Below are 20,005 nucleotides of genomic sequence, written 5' to 3' on the forward strand. Positions count from 1 at the left end.
TGTGACTTACTGAGTCCCCAAATCCTCAGTAGCCACCAGAACTAGGTGGCCAGGTGGGCTTCTCTAGGCCTCCATCTGCCTGGTGATAGGAAGGATAAACTATGGGCCTGGTAGAGCAGAAGCTGCTGGGAGGAGGCCCAAATTCCAGGAACATCTAATGGCCCATTGGTGGCCAGGGAAGAGGCCCGTGTTATGCTTATCAAAAAGAATAAATCGTTTCCAAAGGGAAAAAAAAGGCCTCCACAAAGATTTGTTCTTCCAGTTATGGGGCTTGAACTCAGGGCCTGTCCACTGTCCTTGAGCTCTATTTGTCAAGACTGGTGGTCTACAAGTTGAGACCCATCTCCCCTTCCAGGTTTTTCTTTGTGGAATCGAACCCAGGGCTTCAGGCTTGCTAGGCAACCACTCTATCACTGAGCCACATTCTCAGCTAGGATGATCTCCTGCCCCCAAACCCATATGGCCATTCCTCAGATAAATAGGAAGTAAGGGCTAGGATGAATATGAAGCACAAGTCTGGTTCACACAGAAATAATCCCCTGCCCCCTCTTCGACACCCTTATTTAAAGTTTCTCTTTTACTATTGAGGGATGAGAGCAGGAGAGGGACATCTGAGAGGAGTACCATGAACAGTGGCCCCCTGAGCCCCACAGCTTCCTCCACACAAGTCATCCTACAGATTCCCATCTTACCTGACTCAATGTTGTGTCTGCACTGTCTCCCTACTCCAGCAAGGCTCAGAATGAAATAAATGTCAGCCCTGGCCTCAGCCCACACCCAGGGTAGAAGCTCCTTGTCCCAAACTGACTTCCACCTCTGACTTCCCAGAGTTAGGCTGGACCCACCACTCACCACTGTATTGGTGTCAATGATCTCATGGATGGATTTCAGGAAGAAGGTCTATGGCAAAGAGCAGAAGCAGCAGGGTAAGCAGGGAGGAAGGACCCGGAGCAATTGGTCTGGGATCTTCCTCCTTGGAGTCCTCCCGTCAAGCCAGAGCCATCCGGACCCAAAGCCCAGCCAAAGGCAGGGGGTGGAGAAGATAGAGGAGCACGGGACTAGAGGAGGTACTGCTTTATCTTGGTGCACTTGAAATTTCCAATATTTGGCCCATGCCAATACCAAAGCCAACATGCAATGCCTCTCCTTGTTATTGTCCATGAGTGTTGTAGCTGAGCTCTTTTTCTCAAGGCTTGCACTCTACCACTTTAGCCAAGGGACACTTCTTGTTTTCTGATGGTTCATAGAAGATAAGAGTCTCACACACTTTTCCTGCCCAAGCTGGCTTGGAAGCCAGATCTCACCTTCCTGAGTAGCAAGGATGTCAGGCGTGAGCCACAACTGCCCAGCATGTGATGCCTTTTTAAAGGATCTTGGCAAGTCTGTAAATGGAACCCCAAAGGGCCTGGATAGACCAAGACCCAATCAAGGAACTGGGACTGGGGAAGGCTGACATTCTAGCCATTCTGTTCCCCAAAATTATAGATGTCAGGTGGTGTTGGATGCATCGAACTCCTAGGCCAACAACCACCAGACTTAGTGGGTAAAAGGTATAGAATACCCAAAGGTTACAGTGTAGAAATCTCTGATTTTGCATGCATATGGATGTGTGTGTGTGTGTGTGTGTGTGTGTGTGTGTGTGTGTGTTTACCAAGGGTTGAAGAGCCTAGGTGGTAGCCTTTAGCTTGTTTGCACAAGTTTGGTGCTCTAACACTTGAACTATAGTATTACTTCTTCCCAGCTTTTTGGTGATTCTTTGGAGATAAGAGTATGCCCAGGCTAGGTTTGAATCTTGATTGGTCCTCCAGTGTCAGCCTTGAGTAGCTAGGATTATAGGCATGTGCCACTGACATCCAGCTGCATGGATGTCTTTTCATACTTTCTGTTCTAACAGCTGTCTACTTGCCTTGGCCTAGATCACTGACCTCTACATCAGCTCCCAGCAGCACCTGACTGTGTGGAGACCATAATGCTCAAATATTGTCAGTGCATCCTATTTCTTTGTCCTCAGGGCAGGGTATGTCTCCTCTGAAGACCGGAGGGGTAGGGGAAGGTGTACGAGGGATAGCTGTAGATGGGTGCTCGGCTAGGAAATAGGTACTCTGTTTTATCCAAAAAGGAATGCGTGCCCAGATGCTAATGGCTCATGCTCTCATAATCCTAGCTCATTCAGCAGGCTGAGATTGGAGGATTAACATTCAGATGCAGCCCAGCAAGAATTGTCTGTGAGACTCTCCTCTCCCAAGAACCACCTGAAAGCTGGAAGAAAAGCTCTGGCTTAAGTGGTAGAGTGGTATTCTTGAATGAAAAAACTGAGGGACAGAGCACGGGTCCTGGATTCAAGCCCTACTACCAAGATGCACTCATGCGCATGCACACACACACACACACACACACACACACACACACACACACACACACACACAGAGGAAGGTAGTAATGATAAGCTGAGCTAGAACTGGGGGCAGTCCTGAGGCATAATCATAATAAACTCTCAAGCCACATCAGTTGTTTCTCCTTAAGTCCTACTTGGGCTGCGGGGTCTGGGCTATGGCAGTAAGTTGCATGGAACCTGCCCCTCCATCCCAGCACAGGGACATAGAACCAAGGGAAGGACACTATGGATGCTCCTTTGTAGTTGTCCCATGATTGCAGACCTTCATCTGCCCTGAGCACTGGTGAGTTAAGCAGGGCTCCGAGTCCCGGGACTTCTGGAATATAGCGACTGCTACAAGCAGCAGCCAACCTGCTTTTGTTCCTCAGCCTACAAGTCTTTCATGAGCCCAACTCAAAACCTGCCCAAGGTGTGCCTGACAAATTAACATTCTTGTGATTCCCTTGTGAGCTGGCCTTAACTGGTCTACCCCTTCTGGCCCAGAACCGTGGTCTGAGACGTCGATTTAGTGCTCAGATCCACACTGCACTCATGACAGATGCCCTTCTGATGACCGGCGGATGACCTGCATGCCACAAGGCATGACCTTTTCTGGTACTGTGTCCTGCTCTGTAGGCAAAGGCCTTCAAGGAGGCTGCTCTCAAGATTTGTAGGACACATAGACATTGGAAGACCATCAGGAGCCCACTGGAAAGTACTTGCTAGAGCCACAACATGAGGTCAAAGCAGGCCAGGTATTGGTCATGGGGCTCTAAGTCTGGGCCTGGGCACCATCTCTCAGCTCTTCAGCTTAGCACTTCAGCCGCTTCTGGTTTTCTGGTGGATCCTTGGAGATCAGAGTCTCCCGGACATTCCTGCCCAGGCTGGCTTTGAACGGCAATCCTCACATCTCAGCCTCCTGATGTGCTAGGAGGGCCAGCATAAGCCACCCATGCCTGGCCTATCTGTCCATTCACCACAGTGGACTAGGAGCTCCTGAACGCTTTTCTTTATTTTTTAGGTGCCAGTACTGGGGCCTGAACTCACGGTCTGGCCTGTAGGCTCTTAACGTTTTCTCTCAATGAGGACATGCTACCACTTGAGCCAAAGCTCCATTTCTGGCTTTTGTTAGTTCATGGGCAAGAAAGTCTCACTAACTTTCCTCCCTTGAGATGGCTTTGACCCACAATCTCTGATCTCAGTCTCCTGAGTAGCTAGGATTTACGGGGGTTGAGCCACTGGTGGCATTGGGCTAGAAGCTTTTCTTAAGAAGAATTCTTCCCTGCATTTGCCCTGACTCCTCCATGCAAAGAGGGCCTGAGGGTCAGGAGCTGTGAAAAATAGGCTTCCAGCCACAGAAATTGGCTGGGGTCTTTGGTGAAATGTCAAGCTAATATTTCCCTGGGCCTCATTCTGGGACCCCACCCCCTGCTCTACTTGTGACTCAAGTACAAATCTTGACCCAGCCTTCAGTGTTCTGCCAGACTTGTCTGAAGCCACAAAACCATCATTCCATCCACACAACCTGCTCTACACCACACCTCAGGACCTTTGCCCATGCTCTACCCTGTGCCTGAGGCTCTCTGTCCTGTTCCACAACTTAGAACTCCTGTGGAATTTTGGCACTGGTTATATCACTTCCTGGAGCAAGTCTTTCCTTCCCTTCTCCATCTTTTTTTTAAAAAAATACTGAGTTTCTAGAGGTGGGATTTGTGCAGGTTGACTGTCAAATTCTCTATCTTGGTGTGTGTGTGTGTATGTGTGTGTGTGTGTGTGTGTGTGTGTGTGTGTGTGTGTGTGTGTGTGTATGTGTGTGTATGTGTGTGTGTGTGCGTGTGCCTGTGCCACTCCTAGGGTTTGAATTCAGGGCCTGGATGCTATCCCTGATCTTTTGTGCTCAAGACTAGCACTCTACTACTTCAACCACAACTCTACTTCTGGCTTTCTGGGTGTTTAATTGGAGAAAAGAATCTCATATAGACTTTCCTGCTTGCATTTGGGATCCTCAGATCTCAGCCTCCTGAGTAGCTAAGGTTACAGGAGTGAGCAAACAGCACCTGCCCTCTACCTATTACCCATAACCTCGGTCCTCCTCTATGTCCCAGAAGAATATGTCTCACTGTGCTCATGTTTTTTTGTTGCTGTTGTTGTTTTATTTTGCCAATCTTAGGGCTTGAACTCAGGGTCTGGGCATGTTCCTGACCTTTTTTTGCTCAAGGTTAGCACTTTTATTGCTTAAGCCACAGTGTCACTTTTGGCTTTTTCTGTTTCTGTGGTAGGAAGGAATCGAACTCAGGGCTTCATGTTTGCTAAGTAAGCACTCTACCAGTAAGCCACATTCGAAGCCCAAGGCTTACTTCTAATGGGAGTTATGATGGTGGGATTTATTGGATTACCCCTTTTGGCACAGAAATTGCTGCCTATTTCCTATCTTTCCCAGGATTTGGGACTAGCCTGAGACTCAGCAATGAAGAATGATGAATGAGTGATGGACACCAGGCCCCAGAGACCTAGGCTCACATCTTAATGAAGGATATAGGGTATAGAGCCACAACCTTCAACAACTCCTACAGTCTAAGAATTGTGGTTTCCCTTGAGAAGTGCCAAGACATAATGCACCCGTTGTACACACCAGTTACACACACCAGCCCAGGCAAAGCCTTCGTGGCTTCAGTTCTTAAATTGCACTGAAGGATGCTTATTCAAGCTGCCTGCTCAGACTTAGTACTCTCTGAGGGCTTGTTCCAGCTTGCCCAGTTTGGGGGGCTGGGCATGGCCAACCTGCTGAATGCCCATCATCCTGGCCCTGTCCCTGAGACTTTTGCTCAAGGGTAGTGCTCTGCAACTTGAGCCACAGGGCCACACAGGGTTTTTTTTGTTGTTATTTTATTTTGATTTCCTGTGATCTCTTAAGAAATATGAGTGTCACGGTCTTTTCTACCCAGGCTGAATTCAACTTGGCATCTCAGCCTCCTGAGGAGCTAGGATTACAGGCAAGAGCCACTGACACTTGGCTTCCTTTTCTTCTTGTTGTTCTTTTTTTTTTGTGACAATCTGAAATCTTCAAGGTGTCATTCCAATGGTTTATTAGAAGTAAACTTCCCAGGCCTGGAATTTGAATGCTAGGACTACCACCCACAAATGGAGGGAGATCCTAACAAATTCTTTCCCATTCATGTGAATGCTAATGGAATGTTATGAAAGTAATAATTAAATTTGCAGTTAATTCATGATTCTACTTTAGAATGCCACACAAAAATTATTGAATTTATATCTTCCATTCTAGCACCATTAAGGATATTGACTGATTTTTATTAATGATTTTATAAGTATTAGATGATGATACTGAAGTGCCCCCGTCGCAGGACCCCCACCAAGAAGACCACCGAGAGTTGGACGTTCTGAAATACAAAAGCAAGGCTTTATTCAGTCAGGCTGCAGCTCAGGACTCGTCCTACACACCGACACAGTGGAGCTTAGGAGGAAGCCCCGAGCTGAAATTTCATAGGGCTTATAAAGGCAAAAACTACAAAGTTACAGTAACCAGATGTGTTAACAGGACATCCTAGGGTGATAAGGGGTGATAGGGGGTGATCAGACCATTTGGGCTAGGGCATTAAAGGGCAGGGTGTTATCAGACAATTTGGGCTAGGGCAATAAAGGGCAAGGGGTTATCAGACCATTTGGGCTAGGGCAATAAAGGGCAGGGGGTTATCATACAATTTGGGCTAGGGCAATAAAGGGCAGGGGGTTATCTGTGAAGCAAGGGAAGTTTGTGGCCACAGATAACTCTGTCCTTGGGATTTATGTGAGCTCTGGTTAACTTCAATATGGACAAGTCAGTTCCTGGAATTTATGTTTGCTCTGGGTCACTCATAATTTAACATAAAGGACAGAATGGCTGCTGCCTCAAAATGGAGTTACTTCAACTCTTCAATACTTCATTAAATGGAAGCATAATTTAATAACTAATAATTTGTAATAATATATAATTTAATAATATCCTCACATTCCCTTTGTCTATATATATATATATATATATTTGGCGTTACAGTGGCTTGATCACAGGTCCTCAGAACTTCCTGGCAGCTCAGTTTTCTGGAGGCTGGTGTGCTAAATCTGTGACCCCATTTATGGATTGGGCATTTTAGGCCGTGCGCTGAAATCCCAGCATGGCCAATAATGTATTCATGGAGTAAGAAGCCAATTTTGACACATTTTTTTCCTTCTCTGTGAAAGTTCTGGGTCTCAGTATATGTGATATGATGTAATAAAATAAATGATTTATGTGCAATAATACTAAACAAATAAGGGTAATAAATGTCATATGAAGTAAACCCATGTATGCAAATAGATCTCATATATGAGTATCATTTTTTCCAGTACTGGGGTTTCAATTCAGGCTCTTGGAACTTTTCTGAACTTGTCTTCAAGGAAGGCAATCTTCCCCTTCACCCACAGTGCCACAGAGTTACCCAGACTCTGAGTTTAAATGCCAGGCCTGCCAGTATAATGGTCCAAATACCAAGCCAAGGCCATATTATTATTGTTATTGTTGTTGTTATCATTGTTATTATTATTTGGTTTTAGGCCAAGTACCGAGCTTGAACTCAGGTCTTGGCATCTCTGCCAAAGCCAATCCTGGGATCCTAGGTCCCGAGTTCAAATCTCAAGGCTGGCAAAAAAAATAAAAAGGAAAAAAATAAAACTGAGAAGTTCAATGAGGTGATTACACTTTTTTTTCCTTTGTATTGTACCATCCTGGGTCTAAATAACAATGCCCAGACAATGTACATGACCTTACATTGCTGATGTTTGGCAGGCTATTAGGGAAGCCAAGCAGAAATCGGCAACTTAGGCCTGGAGCTTGAATCCCGGGACTCCCACTAATGAATGGCTGTCGGGAGATTCTAAGAAACGCTTCCAATAGACATCTGTACAAATGGAATGTTGTAAAAGTAACAATTACATTAGTAGTTAGTGTACAATTATATTAGAAAATTATACACAACAGGTATACTACATTGACTAATTTTTAATTAATAATTTATTATGTAGTCAATCATGATACTTAAAAAAGGAAGGAATAATTTAATTGGCAATATTTGATAGAAATATCATATATGCAATTTCATAATTTACAGATATCTCTCATTAAATATATCTACATCTATCTATCTATCTATCTATCTATCTATCTATCTATCTATCTATCTATCTATCTATCTATCTATCTATCTATCTATCTATCTGTCTGTCTGTCTGTCTGTCTACCAATCTACACATTTATCTGTTTATACACTTGTGACTACTGGGGCTCCGTGGTAGAGTGCTCGCCTAGTAAGTACGAAGCCGTGGGTTCAATTCCTCACTACCATTTGAATAGAAAAATCCAGAAGTTTTGCTGTAGCTCAAACACTCGAGCACTAGCTTTGAGCATAAAAGCTTAGGGACTGTGTCTAGACTCTTACTCAAGAGCCAGGACTGGCACCAAAACAAAAAATAAAAAAGGAAAAGATAGAATGTTCTGACTGCAACTATATATGGATAGGGCTGCAAATACCTCATCACAGAGCAAGCTGGGAATCTAGTGCTGACATTTGCCATCTAACCTGAATTAGACAGAGGTAAACCACTGGAACCCAGTTCCATCAACTAGATGCTGCTGGCTTGCTCACCCTGTCATCCAAGATACTAGGGAGCTGAGATCTGACACTGGTGGGTTTAAAACCTAGGCTTGGCAGGAAGTCTGTGAAACTCTGAGCTGTGGCTTAAAGTCGCAGAGTTCTAGCCTGATCAAAAGACCTTAGGACAGTACCCCCAACATTTCAGTGCAATCCCCGTGGCTGACTCCCCTCCCAAAAAAAACTCACCCCTCCAAAATCTAAATTTGGACTGATTGTGGTGTGTTTCTGAAAGAATGATGATACTGATGAAAGCACTCTAATTCTAATGATATTATGTGGGCTACAGCTATGTGATGAGTATTTCATGAGTTGTTGTGTGCTGAGTACTTCTTGGGGTGCATTTTTTCATCTGGTTCTTGTAAGAGCTCCACAAGTAAGATGATTGTGCAGATGAGAAACTTGTGGCACCATTTCATGGCCAAAATTATGTATGTACCTAACTCTAGTGAGTTGTCTCCTGCAGACAATTGTTTTGTATTATATTTCTTGATCATGAACCTTGAACTCAGAGCCTAGCCACTGACGTTTACCTGTGGGGATCATGGGTAGTGCCCTACCACAAGGAGGCAAGGACACGCTTGCAACAGAGTGTTACAGTCTAGGCGTGCAGTAGCTGAGGTCTGTCATCCTGTCTACTCAGGAAGCTGAGATCTGACGGTCTGGGTTCAAAACTATCCCAGACACAAAAGGTCCCATGAGACTTTTATCTCCTATTCACTACTTAGGAACTTGAAGTGGAAGCTAGTTGCTGCTGACTTGTGCCTGTCATCCTAGGTACTCCGGATGCTGAGAGCTGAGGATCACGGTCCAAAGCCAGCCTGGGGCAGGAAATTCCTTGAGACGCTTCCCTCCAGTGACCCACCAAAAACCTCAAGGGGTGCTGTTGCTCAAGTAGTAGAGTGATTGACTTTAGCTAAAGAGCTCAAGGACAGCACCCAGGCCTAGACTTAAATTCCTCCAACTTCCAACAAAAGAAAGAAAGAAACCTGAAGTAGAGTGCTGGGAATGTGTCTTAGGAGTAGAGTGCTTTGCATGTATGAATCCCTGGGTTTGATTCCTTAGTACTACACTAGAAAAAAGCCTGAAGTGGCTGGGTGCCTCAAGTGGTAGAGTGCTATCCTTGTACAGGAGAAACTCAGGTACAGTGTTCAGGTCCTGAGTTGAAGCTCCAGGACAAGTGTATGAACACACATACATGCACACACACACACACACACACACACACACACACACACACACACACATACACAGATAACAGAAGTGAAGCTGTGACAAGAAATGATAAAGCACTGAGCTTCTGCTCTGAGCTCATGGTCAGTATCCAGGTCCTGTGTTCAACCCTGAAACACAGCCACCCAGGGCCCAACTAGGAGAGGTCAAAGTTTCAAAACGTGATGAGTTTCACCAGCCCTAGATGACATGAAGCATAGTAATATTACACATTTACTTTGATTTAGCAAGCTTCTGGAAACCCAGGGAAGCATCATTGCCAATAATGAATCATTTTATTAGATTCAGCTCCTTAGTTGTCTGCCAAAAGGACCCTTGAATTAATTGTATCAGGTTATTTCAACACTAGAACATAGTCTAACAAATACAGGATAAGTGCAGGGAACTTGGCCTGCCACGGGAGGTGGCACAATTGAAGTCTTCCTGTCACAACAGAGCTCTCGGCAGAGAGATAGCTTGAGATACAAAGAGGCCTTTTTCTCCTGGCCACCAGAGCCCACCCACACTCCTCACTAATTGGCCTAGAAAGAGTTTTTTGTCACTCAGCTCTACAGGAGTGTGGCCTTTTGTCTGCCTGTTCCAATAATGAGGAAGTCTTCTTCCAGCAGTCCCCGATGTGGAGAAAACCTCAGGCTACAATGGGAAGAGTGAGAGGAGGCCCGGAAGATGCACTGTCTTGAAAACTCTCTCTGTGCTATGAAATCATTTTATTCAAAGCAAATTTCCTAGCTGGATGTCTTTCATTATAGGGATTCTGGACCTTCACCAATAGAAATACATGCATACATACATGGGGAGGAATGTTGTTACTGGCTTTTTTTTTAATTGCCAGGTTTGGGAGTTTTACTATGAGCCTAGGCACTGTCCCTGAGTTCTTGTGCTTAAGGTTAATGCTCTGCCCTTGAGCCATAGCCGCATTCATGGGGATTTTTTATTCCTGTAATCGCTCAGAAATAAGAGTGTGGTGGATTTTCCTGTCCTGGCTGAATTCAAACTGGCATTCTCTACCTCTCAGCCTCCTGAAGAGCTAGGATTACAGGTAGGATCCACTGACACTTGGCTTTCTTTCCTTCTCATTCTTTTCTTTCATCCTGACAATCTGAAATCTTCACAGTGTAATTCCAATCATTTGCATTTCAAAGTAAAATACCCAGGCCTGGAGTTAAAGTGACAGTACTGCCACCTATAAATGGAGGGAGATCTTGAGAAAATCATTCCTATCCATGGGAATGCCTAATAAAATGTTATAAAAGTAACAATTAAATTTGCAATTAGTTAATAACTCTCTTATAGAATGCCACACAAAAAGTATTGGATAATGTCTTCCATTCTAGCAACATGGTATGATTCTCCCAATTATGGAATACTGACTACTTTTACATTAATGCTTTAATAAGTATTCAACCATGATACTTCATTAAAAGGAGGCATAATTTAATAACTAATAATTCATAATACATATAATTCAATATTCTCACATTTTCTCTCATATACATAGCAAACTACACGTCTATCTATCTATCTATCTATCTATCTATCTATCTATCTATCTATCTATCTATCTATCTATCTATCTATCTATCTGTCCGCCACTACTATTGCTTGATCACAGGTCTTCAGAACTGGCTGGCAGTTCAGTTTGCCAAAGGCTTTTGTTTTACAACTGACCCATTCATGATTTGTGCATTGTGGGCTGTGAGTTCAAATCCCAGCATGGCCAAAAGTTTATATGTGGAGTCAGAAGCCAATTTTGACCCATTTTTGTCCTTCTCTGTGAAAGTTGTGGGTCTCAGGATGATGTATAATCCATATGCAAATAAATCCATGTGATAAGATGTAATAAATGAAATAAATGTGATATATGTAATAATTCTAAATAAAATAAATAAAAAATAAATAAGTGTAATAAATGTCATAGGGAGTAAACACATGTATGTAAATAGATCTCATGTATGAATATTATTTTTTCCAGTGCTGGGGCTTGAATTCAGGCCCTGGAAACTGGTCTGAAATTCTTGTCTTCAACGATGGTGAGTTTCCCCTCCCCTACAGTGCCAAAGAGTTACTCAGACCCTGAGTTGAAATCCCAGGCCTGCCAGAAAAATGGTGCAAATTCCAACCCAGTGTCTTAATTTTTTGACCAGGGACATGCACTATCTTGAAAGCACTCTCCGTGCTATGATATCATTCTATTCAAAGCAAATTTCTTAGCTGGGTGCTATTTTTCCTAATAACTATGGATGTTCACTGATAGAAATACATGCATATATACACAGACACATGGAATTACTGGCTCTTTCTTTTTAGTGCAGATCCTGAGGTTTGAACTATGAGCCTAGAAATTGACTCTGAGCTCCATTTACACAAAGCAATACTTTATTGTGCCTTAATCCATGATACTTCATTAAATGGAGGAATAATTTAATACCTAATAATTATTAGTAATATGTTAAATGTCATTTAATAATATACAGACATCTCACATTCTATAATATATTTATATTTAAATGTACAGTGGAATATACATATACATCTCTCTCTCTCTCTCTCTCTATATATATATACATGTATTTGCAGCAATTTATACATCTATCTATTTATATATTAACCACTCCTGGGGCTAGAACTCAGGTCTTGGGAACTGCCTGGCATTGAATTTGTTTGAGGCTGCTGTGCTTAAACTGACCCCTTGATGAATTAGGCATTTCAGGCCCTGAGTTCAAATCCCAGCAGTGCCAAAGTCAATAGGTGGAGTAAGAAGCCAATGTTGACCTGATTTCCTTTCTGTGGTAACATTGTGTCCTAGGTACAATATGTAATATCTATGCAACTACATATATTTGATATATATTATACATGTATATAAATAATATTTTTGCCAGTTCTAGGGCTGGAATTCACACACTGGGTAATACTCTGGAATTTTTTTTCTTCTAGGAGGTTAGCTTTCACATCATCCAGAGCACAATATATTTACCCAGTCCCTGAGTTCAAATTACAAGTATGGCAGATAAAATGGCCCAAACTCCTATCCAGGACCTTAACTTTTTTGGAGTGGCAAACTCCAAAAAAGTAGCTTGAACTCTGGTCACCACAACTCTTCCTCAGCCTTGATTATCCTAGGCTGGGGTGCAGCTTTTACACCCACAGATGATACAGGGATCCTAGGACCCGTGTTCAACTCCCAGCTCTGACAAAAAAATAAACCAACCAAGATGGAGGAGGAAAAACCAGGAAGTTTTGGACAACAGTTTCACCTTTGTTTCTTTTGCACTGTGATCATTTTGGATCTCAATGACTCGGCTTGAAAATTGTACATGACCTTGCATGGCTGAAGGTTGGCGTGCTGTCAGTGAAGCCTCAGCCCAACCCAGAAACCAAGGCCCTGAGTTTGATCCTGGGACTTCCACCTACTCGTTCCTATCTATAAGAACAATAATAGAATCTTTGTAATGTACCAATTGAACTACTAATTAGCTAGTCATTGTAGTATAAGATTGTACGCAATAAATATAGGTCATTGATTAATTTAATATTTTATTGTCTCCCACTGTGATTAATTAATGGAGGCATAATTTTAGACCAAATAATTCATAATAATAGAGTATATAAAAATAAGATATAGACATCACTATACAGTAGAATCTATATAAATGTCTATCTGTCTCTCTCTATAACTTTATTTATAGATACATATACATATGTAAATACACACCCTGCAATATACATATCTATGTGTTTATATATTGGCCACTCCTAGGGCTTTATCTCAGGTCCTCAAATTTGCCTGACAACTTCATTTGCGTCAGACTGGTGAGCTAACATTCATGAAGTGGGCCTTCTAGGCCCAGAGTTCAAATCACAGAACTGCCAAGAACTTAATCGTGGTAGAAGAAGCCAATTGTCCCACTTGTTTTCCTTATCAGTGAAAGTCCTGGGTCTCAGGAATGATGTATAATACATAGTCAAATCTGTGTTCTATTTAATAGGATGTAAATAATGTTATACATATAATCATAATCTCTAAAATATATAATAAATAAATAAAAAACAAAATAAAATGAATACCTACACTAAATGCAATATGTCATAAACATGCATATGTAAATATAAATCATGTTTTTAAAATGTATACGAATATTATTTTTGCCAGTGGTAGGGCTTGAATTCAGACCCTGGAAACAGACCTGTCTTTCTGGTCTTCCAGTATTGTGAGTTTTCCCATCCCCCACAGTACTGCAGATTTACCCAGACCCTGAGTTCAAATCCCAGGCTCGGCAGAAAAAATGGCTCGAATACGCCAAGTAGCCTCATAATTATTTAAATATTTTTAATGTATCTATGTATATATGTATGTATGCATGTATGTATTTTTATTTTGTCAAGCTCAATGGCAGCTCTGCCTCAGCTTTGATCACTCTAGGCTGGGTTGTAGCCACTGGACCCACAGCCGAACCTAGGTTCTTGGGCCTCAAAGGCTGACAGGAAAAATAAATAAATAAAACGACACAGAAAAAAACCCAGTAACTTTCAGATGTCTGCCGGTTTTACATTTGTTCTCTTTTCAAGGTGACCATCCTGGGTCTAAAAGACAGGGCTGAAAAGTGTTGGTAACCTGCCGTTGCTGAAGGCTGTTGGGCTTTCAGGGAAGCCATGGGCCAACACCACAACATAGGCCCTGTGTTCGAAGCTGGGTCCTGACCCCTACCAATGGAGGGAGATCCTAAGAGTCTTGTTCCTATTCATAGGAATACTGATGGAAGATTATGAATGTCAAGGTTTAATTGGTTGTTCCTGAATGATACTAGTATAAAATTAGAGAGTGATTTTAGGAGTCTGAAGGATTTTAATAAATATTTTTTGGCACATTAAAAGAATACTATTAATTATGTGGACACAATAGTTTCGGGACAGTGGTCGATTTAATTAATAATTCATTAAAGATGAAAACAGTAATATTAATTACATGGAGGCATAATAAATACCCAAGACTTAATAGGAATGTAGCCTATATAACTGAATAATGTATAGACATCTCTGGCACTCTATAAAGATCTGTATTTATTTGTGTACTACCATCTGCATGTCAATCTGTTCTTGTTTTGTCAACCCCTGGGGCTCAATCTCAGGTGCTGGGAACTGCTTGCCGGTTCAATATGCCCCAGGCTGGCATGCTGACACTCACCCATTCATGAATTGGGCCTTGTAGGCTGTGAGTTCAGATGCCAGTACTCATAAAAATTGAATCATGCAGTAAGACACAGGGTGACACATGTTTTCTTTTTCTGTGAAAGTCCTGGGTGTCAGGTGTGAAGTTTCATGCATAGGCAATTCTATATCTTTTTTAATAAATGTAGTAAATATTCCATGTGTTGTAGCAGTCAAAAGATAAATGGTAAATGAATAAAAAATGAATAACTTCATTAAGCACAATTTGGAGTCAACATACAGGGCTCTATCTCAGGGCCTGGGAACTGCCTGGCAGCTGAATTGACTAGTGGCTGCTGTGCTGGCATTAACCCATTCATGAACTGAGCCTTCTTTGCCTGAGTTTAGATCCCAGCACTGCCAAAATGTAATTTTGGAGTGAGAAGCTGAGCATGACACGTTTTCCTTTTCTGTGAATGTGCTCTGTGTCAGGTAGGATGTATAATTTGGATGCAAATCTATATTCTATGTAATAGGATGTAATAAAGGTAAAAAACATCATAGGTTGAAGAATTGCCACTACAGTAAATAATAAACAGATTGAATTAGTAGTGAATCATTCTAGGATAAAATTAGATGCAATAAGTGTAAGATGTGCACTAAGTTTAATTGATATTTTATTAAGCATTTACAAAATAAAAATTACATGGAGACATAATTAAATAACTAATAATTGGATATAGACATTGGTCTCATTCTATGAAATATCTAATTATATATATGGATATATGTACATATATGATAAACAATAATGGGATATTGAGTAATTATTAATTAATGCTTTATTAATTGTTAACTGGGACACATCATTAAATGGAGACATAATTTAATACCTAATAATTGGTAGTAATATTATCTATAGTTTAATAATATGCAGAAATCTCATTTTGTATATATAATATTTATATACAGCAATCTCTATCTATTTGTACCTCATTCACTCCTGGGGCTCAGTGGTTGAGTGCTCCCCTAATAAGCATGAAGCTCTGGGTTCGATTCCTCAGTACCACAAAACAGAAAACCCAGAAGTTCTGCTCTTTCAATCAATTGAGTGCTAGCCTTGAGCACAAACGTTTAGGGACAGTGTCTAAGCTCTTACTCATGCCCCAGGTCTGATAACAAAAAAAGGTAGAATGGTCTAACTGCAATTATAGAAGGACAGAACTTCAAATACCTCATTACAGATCAAGCTAGGAGACTGGTGCTGACAGCAGCCACCTAACCTGACTTAACCACATGTAAACCGCTGCAACCCAGCTCCACGGGTTACCCATATCATCCTGGCTTATGCCCATCATCCTGGCTGCTCAGGAGCTTTAAAACCCAGTCTTTGCAGGAAGTCTGAGAGACACCTCAAAATGTGGCTCCAAGAGGTAGAGCTCTAGCCTTGAGCAAATGTTACTGGAACAGTACCCCATGCTTTGAGTTCAAGCCCCATGGCTAACAACCCCTCCCCCCAAAAAACACCCCACTAAACCATTAGATGTGAACTTGTATGGTTTGTAAAATTTTCCTCAAAGAATGGTGATACTGATGAAAGCACCCTAATTCTAATGACAGCTTGTGGAATGGAGCTATGTGCTGAGTCCTCCATAGGGTGCTCTATTCTGAGTCCCGCACAGGGTGCTATGTGCTGAGTCTTTCATAGGATGCAGTGTGCTGAGTCCTGCATTGGGTGCTGGGTGCTGATTCTTTAACAGGATGTTGTGTGCTGAGTGGTGCAACGAGTGCCATGTGCTGTGTCCTTAACCGGGTGCATTCTTACATCTTGTCTATGTAAGAGCTCCACAACTTAGATGATTATACAGACAAGAATATTGAGGCTCAGATAGGTCCCCATGTCAGGGATAAAATTATGTGTTACCGAAGATTAGTGAGTTGTCTACAGCAGACAATGGTTTTGTTTTGTTTTTTCTCGGTCATGAACCTTGAACTCAGGGCTTAAGCGCTGACCCTTACATCTTGGGCTCATGGCTAGCACTCCACCACGTGGAGCCATGGACTCCCTTGCAGCAGAGGCCACAGCCAAGGGGTCAGTAGCTGGTCTCTCATCCTGCCTTCTCAGGAAGCTGAGTTCTAAAGATCTGGGTTCCAAACTATCTCAGACACAAAAGGTGCCATGAGACTATTATCTCCAATTCACTACTAAGAACCTGAAGGGGAAGCTGGGTGCTTTTGGCTCATGTCTCTCATCTTAGCTACTCAGGAGGATGTGATCTGAGGATCATGGTTCAAAGCTAGCCTAGGCAGGAAAGTCCTTAAGAAACATAGCTCCAATGAACCACCAGAAAACCGGAAGAAGCTCTGTGGCTCAAGTGGTAGAGCACAAGATTTGAACTGAAGAGGTCAGGGACAGCACCCAGGCCAAGACAACCGACCAGGCCATTCAACCGACAACAACAACAATTAAAAAAGACAGAACTAAACTAACAAAGCTGAAAATGTGCTTTAGTGGTAGAGTGCTTTCCATATATGAAATCCTGGGCTTCATTTCTCAGGAGCACATCACTAGGACAAAGCCTAAAGAGGCTCTGTGGCTCAAGTGAGAGAGGGATATAATTATACAAGAGAAACTAGGTACAGTGCTCAGGTCCTGAGGTCAAGCTTCAGGACTCATGTATGTGTGTGCATGCACACACACACTCACGCACACACACACCGTCATGTGCTCACACACACACACACACACACACACACACACACACATACATATACTAGATATTGCAAATAAGGGAAATCATGGGACCTATGTTTCTTTGTGCTTGGCTTACTTCACTTAATATAAATTTTTCCAAGTCTTTCCATTTCCTGACAAATGAGGCAATGTCATTCTTTCTGATGGAGGCATAGAATTCCATTGTGTATATCTACCACATTTTCTTGATCCATTCATCTACTGAGGAGCATCTGGGTTGGTTCCATATTTTAGCTATGGTAAATAATGCTGCAATAAACATAGTAGTGCTGGTAGCTTTAGTGTGGTCTTGTTTGTAAACATTTGGGTACATGTCCAAAAGTGGGACTGCTGGGTCATAAGGGAGCTCTATGTGGAGTCTTTTGAGGAACCTCCATACTACTTTCCAAAGTGGTTGAACAAGTTTACACTCCCACCAACAAGGAAGTAAGGTTCCCTTCTGTCCACATCCCCTCCAGCATTTGTTGTTACTAGAGTTCTTGATTTTTGCCATTCCAACTGGAGTGAGGTGGTATCTCAATGTTGTTTTGATTTGCATTTCTTTTATGGCTAGTGAGCATTTCTTCATGTGTCTATTGGCCATCCTTCTTTCTTCTTCAGAGAAGTTTCTCTTTAAGTTAATAGTCCACTTATTTATTGGGCAGTTGTTTCTTTGAGGATTTGTTGTTGGGGGATTTAATTTTTTGAGTTCCAAGTATATTTTAGATATGAGACCCTTGTCCATTGTATGGCTAGTGAAGATTTTCTCCCAATCCGTGGGTTTTCTATTGATCTTGCTAGCTATGTCCTTTGCCATGCAGAAGCTCTGCAACTTCATGCAATCCCATTTGTCCAACCTTTCTTTGATTTGTTGTTTTTCCGGGTCTCTATTAAGAAAATTTTGGCCTGCCCCAAGGAGACCTAGGGTTTCTCCTATTCCATCCTGTAATGTTTTCATAGTGTCTACTTTGACTCCGAGGTCTTTGATCCATTTGGAGTTGATTCTGGTGCAGGGTGATATATAAGGATCTACCTTTAGTTTTCTACAAGTAGTTAACCAATTTTTCCAGCACCATTTACTGAAGAGGCTGTCTTTCTTCCATTCTATTTTTAGTTCCCTTATCAAATATTAGATGGCTATATGTCTGTAGGTTCATTTCTGTGTTTTCAATTCTATTCCATTGGTCCTGAGGTCTGTTCTTGTGCCAGTACCAAGCTGTTTTGATTACTATGGCTTTATAGTAGAGTTTGAAATTTGGTATTGATATTCTGTATGCCAACAATGAGAAAAGAGGGGCTGAAATTAGGAAAGCAACTCCATTTGTAATAGCCCCACAAAAAATAAAATACCTATGAATTAACTTAACCAAAGAAGTGAAGCACCTCGATGATGAAAGAAAACATTAATAACTTGAAAAAGGAAATCAAAACAGAACTTAGAAAATGGGAAAAGCTCCCATGCTCCTGTATTGGAAAGATTAACATCGTGAAAATGACAATACTTCTCAAGGCTATCTACATATTTAATGCGATACCTATCAAAATTCCAACCACATTCTTCAAGGAAATAGAAGAGGCAATCCAAAAATTCATGTGGAACAATAAAATTCCCCGAATAGCAAAAAGGCTCTTCAATGGTTGTGTGCCTTTATAAATCATGCAAATTTTTAGCTCGGGGTTCTCCTCCTTGGCTCTGCTGTGTTGGAGTGTAGGATGAGACTCGAGCTGCAGCCCGTTTAAATAAAACTTTAAAACAACTGTAAAATCTGACTCTCAATGGTCTTCTTGGTGGGGATCCAGCAACCTGGGTATAACATTAGTGGAGGCCTTCAGGGATCCCCCCAAAGACATCTGAGATCTCAGACTCCAAAGGTAAACAGCGCTGTCTTTGTTAATTTGTCATGTCCTGTCGTTGTCTGTTTTACTTTCATTTTCCTTTGTGAGGATGGCTGCTCCCATGTACAAAGGGTTGTCTAAGCTGAAGCGCTTGCACAACAACCCTGGAGGAACTGGGAGATGTCCCACATCCTCTTGTGGGGAGGGGGTCTTTGGAACCCCGCCGTGTGGGGTGGGAGTTGGAACCCCACTGTGTGGGGTGGGCCGGGGGGGTTCTTGGAACACAGCCTTGTGAATTTTGGGACTGGGGTCATTTCGGTGTTGGGCCGGAACTGACCAAGAGGGCCTCCTAACCGAGGCCTAACTTGCCCACTATGGCTCTGCTCCTTCTGCTGTGGGGCGTGGGTGGGGAACCTCGCCATGACAGGAGTCAGTGGACCAATTTGGGAAATCTCCTCTTTGTAAGCTTTTTTTTGTAACTGTCAGGCCTGCAGGTGTTTTGTTTGTACTGTTTATTGGTTTTTGGACTGTACAACTGACGGGATTGGAAACCATGGGCACCACTCCGTCTAGCCCCCTAGACTTACAAAAAGAAACCGAGGAAGAGGTAAAGAAGAGGTACCCCCTGGTTTTTCAGAGAGATAACTTGGAAGAAGAAATGTTTCCTCCCCCATACTCTCTTTTCCAGGTTCTATTTGCAGAATCTGAGAATGATCAAGAGGAGGAGGGAGCTATAGAATCCTCGGCACCTGCCCTTAAAGTTTCTGAGGGGCCAGTCACTCAACAATGCCATGGGATCAACCCCTCTTCTCATACAGCTGTTTTTCTCTTACGCACCACAGGTCCTGTGTATGTGGATGGTCAACAGCAACTCCAATATTGGTCATTTTCTACCAGTGACCTATACAAAAATGCCTATACACCCAAAATGTCCCCTTTTCTGAGAAACACCAGGATTTAATTAGTTTGCTTAAACTATTCACTTTATTCATCAGC

This window comes from Dipodomys spectabilis, unplaced genomic scaffold (assembly GCF_019054845.1).
Source record: "Dipodomys spectabilis isolate Male_0828 unplaced genomic scaffold, ASM1905484v1 ptg000152l, whole genome shotgun sequence".
Taxonomy (NCBI): Eukaryota; Metazoa; Chordata; class Mammalia; order Rodentia; family Heteromyidae; genus Dipodomys; species Dipodomys spectabilis.